Consider the following 5,249-nt stretch of genomic DNA (forward strand, 5'->3'; position numbering starts at 1 on the left):
TGGTCCAGTGGTGAGAATCTTTGTCTTGTAGATAAAAAATAAAAAAAGGGAAATACTTAGCAGAGAATGAAGAGAATGAAGTGTGATATAAAGGCATTTTTCCCACTGTTTTATACTGGTTTTTTTCCCTCCAATGAAGAGTTTTCCATAATGAGCCGCTGCTTTTACAGTGATAGAAGCTCTGTAAACTGTTTTTTAAGGAGGCATCATGATCTTGGAAGAGTTCTTAGTAAAAAATACTGAGAGGTGGGCAGACTTTCCCAGGAATTGATTATAACTGTGATTCCAACTGTTTAAAACATAAGGGCTGGGAAAACAAAAGCAACCCGACCGGCAAAGCGCATTTTGTGCTTGGCTGTTGTTACTGAACGATTGGCAGTTGAAGTCCACCAGCCCCTCCTTGCGAGAAAGAGGGACAGTCTTCCCTAAATCCACAGCTTCCAAACCCTGCCGGAGGGTGACGATGCACCAGAACCGCAGAGTGATGGGGTGTGGGGTGATGTCCAAAACAAAGCCTGGGAGGACACGTGGCCACAGCTCAGCGCAGTCACCACGTACAACCACACCCACCCCGAGCCCAATGCCCGCTCATGTGATTCGGGGTTTGGTCCGGGAAGCGTGTGTTTTCAGTTTATACACTCATAAAGCATGTGAATATGTTACATATGTTTCCAGACCCCTAAGCCCTGGAAATCACAACCAAGTGTACAACTGTCTGAAGTATGAGGAGTTAAATACCAAGAGAAAATATGATGGGGGAGGGTCTGCAATACTCATAATTCATTGAGAACTGTCTCTTTTTGGAAATACTGTCCTCTCTTGGTATCTGAATCACTCGATGTTCTCTGCTGACTATTCGACTGTTTCTGTTGTCTCTCTGAAGCCATCCGCCCTGCACTTCTTAAGAAACATGCACTGTTGTCTTGTCCAGCCTGCCCCACCCAAGTCCTTCCCCTGGACAATGTCATCTACTCTGTTAGTTTCAGAGACCTTACTCCAAACCATGGCTTAGCATGACCAAGCCATGGTTTTCCGTTGCCTCACCTAGGATATCATTACTGATATCAGATGGGTCCTGGCGAAAAGCAAAGAATATCAGAAAAATTTTGTGCTTTTTTGACTATGCTATGCAAAGGCAGGCGAAGGTGTGGAATGCAGCAAATTTCAGCTAATATTGAGCAGAATGGGAATCTCCTGCTTGGAAGGGAGGAGGAACAGTGAGGGAGAGGAAGACCTTCAACTAAGTAGATTATTGGACACAACATGGATTGCCAAAATGAGAAAGAAATCTGTTTTGGGAAAAAAATGCAGTCAGAATACTACTTAGACTTGAGTATCACAAGACTTTGTCTCACATATGTTCAGGCAGTTCTAAGGAGTCCCTTGAGAAAGGGTCATGCTTCAAAAAGCGGACGGTTAGCAGAAAAGAGGACAACTTTCAATAAGACGGGTTTGATACAGTGGCTGCAGGGAGTGGTGAGGAGGGCACAGAAATGGGCACCAGTTCCTTTGCTGCCCATCAGGGGCACTGTGAGTTGATAGCTGATAATAATAATAACAACAACCCTCTCTAAGAGGATATGGCAGTCTATTTCTGTAAAGATTACAGCCTTGGGGAGCCTACGGGCCAGTTCTCTTCTGGGCCGTGTAAGTTGGAATCGACTCGTGGGTTCACAGTACTCCTCCCGTGCGTGAGGAGCATTGGTGGGGGAATGGATGACTCCAGCAGGTTTTCAGAGCCCGCACAGAGCATGGATTGCCCAACTTTCTCTCATGGAGGAGCTGGTAGATTTGAACCCTGTGTCTTTGGGTCCAGCCTACCAGCTGCTCTTGTGATGATGACAGCCTGAAAGCCCCCCATGAGGTAGCTCTGTTCTGTCACTTTGGATCTCCATGACTCACAATTTGGCTCAAAAGTAGCCAGTAGTAACTGTCCACGTACTAACTAGTAGCTGTCCAAACAGACCTTAAGTGATATTGATGATTTAGAAATAGGTCCAACAGAAGAGTTCTGCTATAAACTTGTGAGATGACTCCTAGAAGCATTTATTTCTTTTTTTTTTGTTTTTGTGTGTGTGCTTTATATTTCCCCTCCACTAGTTTATTTACAAAACTCAAATACAAATTCGAACAAATTGTTTCCATTTCCCTCACCCCCACTATCAAATTGTACAGCCCAATGATTAATCTCCCCTCCCCCTGCACATCCCCATCCCTCTGCTTCCAGCCTCTCCCACCCCTCCTGGATCCTTATACTCATTCTATAATGATGGTTTTATACAATATTTATCCTTTGTGGGACTGAATTAGTTCACTCAGCATAATGCTCTCCAGGACATTTCTTAAAGAAGAGTTGTCAAAGAACAAGCATACAAATAAGTGTCGTCCTGATTACTTTTCCTACCAGTCAGAGCGCCTAACCAGTGGTATGCCAGTCTTGGGAGGAAGAGACCGTCTTTTGCTTTCAAAGAGCTGCTTCTTTCTGAAGCCTTTTCCCCGGAGCATTAATAGTTGTTAAGTCAATACAGCATTTAAAAAAAAATTCACTGTGAAGGGCTGCATATTGAAAAAGGACAGATATGCAGCCCTCGAGGGCTCGCAGCTGGCCGTGCGCAGGGAGGGGCCGGGATGACACCTACTGAGGCGGATGCTTGCACCCAGGGGGATAAATCTGTATATGAATGGGAGAATGATTACCTTCAAATTGTCCCTTCAGAGGATGCCCCACCTTTCCTGTGCACAGGATCCCTTTTGTTTCTTTTTGCAGCATATTGTCTGAAAAGAGGGTAAAGTGGCTAGGCATTTGCGGTATCATTTCATCCAAAGATTTGCTCCAGGACCACTCCTCTCTCTCTCTGATAGAGGCCGCTCTTAACTCTTGGACAATTCTATCGCAATTGCACAGACTCAGCTAAACTAAACAGCCCCTGCGATTGTAGATTGTACTAATAGACGTTACTCATTCATCTCTATTCAGTGTGTACAGCCACCACCGCTCTCCTTTGCCAAGTATCCCATCACTGTAAACAGGCACTTGATGTTTCCTAAACAGTAATTCTCCTTCCTGCCTCTCACCTCCAGGAATCACCAATAAACCCGAGGCTGTGCTTGCCACGGTGGACTGCAAGACAGTGGAACAGGGATTTTTTTTTAAATGAATTGCTAAATTATCCCTTGTCCTCTATCTTTCAGAGTTATGGGCCATTTTCGTCAAATACAATTGCTCTGTGATTGGGGCTTTGAAATAAAAATAAATCAGGGCCATTATGGTTGTTTTTTTTCCCTTGATTGCAACTTTAACTTGGCAGCACTTAGATGTAAACGCTCAAATTAAAAATTAAAAACTAAAAACCGCTCTGGCTACTCTTCTTAAGCTTTTAAATCTTCTTTTGTTTCTTAAGTACTCCCACCCCTCCCCCAGCCCATCTCGCCCTCTCCTCGGGCAGTAACAGGACTTAAATCCATACAAATCATTGCCTTCACCAGACAATTGACTTTCTGTGGAGGTAAGTGAAAAAAGATGGGAAACTCCCCCAAGATCCTAACCAGCCCGTGGTTATTTGTTTTCTATTTCACAGCAAGCTGGAGAGTTTGAGGATCTTTCTTCTTTTTCTTCATTATTATCAAACACTGACTAGCACTTAGAAACATTGTTGTTGTTGTTGTTATGTGCCCTTGAGTCACTTGCAACTCATAGCGACCTCAACTCTGCTCTGTCCTGTGCCAATCGCACTGTCTCCAACACACCCATCCCAATTACCCCAGTCACTGAATCAATCCACCTCATAGAGGGCCTTCCCCTCCTGAGCTGTCCCTCCACCCTCCCAAGCATGATGTCCTTCTCCAAGGACCAGTCCCTCCTTACAACGTGTCCAAAGTATGTCAGATGGAGCCTCAGAATCCTTGCCTCCAAGGAGTAGCCCTGTTTGACCCTTTCCAGGATGAATCTTTTTATTTTCCTAGCAGTCCATAGTACCCTCAATACTCTTTTCCAGCACCACAGCTCAAAGGCATCAATTCTCTTTCTATCCTCCCTAGTCATTATCCAACTCTCTGATGCATAACAAGTGATAGATAGCAAAGATCAGGGCCTGTATCAGACACACCTTAGTCTCCAGAGAGACACCATTGCTCTTCAGTACTTTGGAAAGGTTCTTAACAGCAGACTTTCCCATGTCAATATGCCTTCTAATGCCCTGGCTACTGATGCCGAGAGTGTTGACTGTGGAGCCAAGTAAACTAAAGCTGTTTACAATTTTCAGTCTCTTCACCATCTATCCTGATGCTGCCAATTGGCCCAGTGGAAATATTTTTTTTTTTAGTTAAGTTGCTAACAACGACATCATCCTGCTTCTTAGAGCAGAAATTGATGTCTTCTCCATGAAGTCATAGTGAAGGGACTCCTAAATTAGGAACACTAAGAGCCAGTCTCATCCGTTCAATGGCACAGAGACAAACCCTAAACCCCTGGTATCCATAAATTCTACGTCAAGGTGACCCGTAACCCAGGGCAGGCCAGCCCCTCGGGTGTTCGAGGCTGTAATCTTCGAGAGCAGACCTGCCTCGTCTATTCGCAGCAGAGTGGAGAGCGGATGCCAAGCCCGCAGCTTCCAGGCCATAGCCCAGCGCCTGGTCCACCCGAGTCTCCCCGGGTCCTTTCTGGGAAGCAGAGGCCTCGATGTCTGAGCTGCAGCTCTCTGCTGTGGCCGCAGCGCCATCTGCAGCGTGCGGCTGGCCCCTCTCCAAGTCGTCAGCGCTCCCTTGGAACTTAAATGAGCAGCCTTTCTGGAAACCACCCTCATTCCCTATGCAAAGGCTCGGATCCATATGCACGCCAACAGCCAGTGCACATGCAAAACGTGCAGCTGGGCCCAGGAAAATGAGAGCCGGGCTTTCCCCACAAGACAACTTGTTAACCCGAGGATTTCCAAAAGCCCTTTAGAAATCCTTCGAAAACTGGGCTCTCCTGGAACCGGTAACTGGAATTTTATTTTAGATTTCAGAACCTGTGACTTGATAAAGTGTCAGAAAAAATAGCTTGTAGGATTTTGTGTGGTTTGCTTTGGTTTCACATTGTTCCTTTTGAAAATGAATATCTGAAAAGTCGAATTTCAACCAGGAGCAACATTTATTCACCAGAATTGATCTGTTATCCAAGTCCCCAAAGCACCACTTTGGATCTTTAACCGATAAAGGGCAAGAGGGCTAAGAGCGGCCCTTTTGTAAATGAACTCACAGCCCATTTCAGA

The sequence above is a fragment of the Elephantulus edwardii genome, unplaced genomic scaffold (assembly GCF_000299155.1).
Source record: "Elephantulus edwardii isolate Elephantulus edwardi_28Jun2011 unplaced genomic scaffold, EleEdw1.0 scaffold00215, whole genome shotgun sequence".
Classification (NCBI taxonomy): Eukaryota; Metazoa; Chordata; class Mammalia; order Macroscelidea; family Macroscelididae; genus Elephantulus; species Elephantulus edwardii.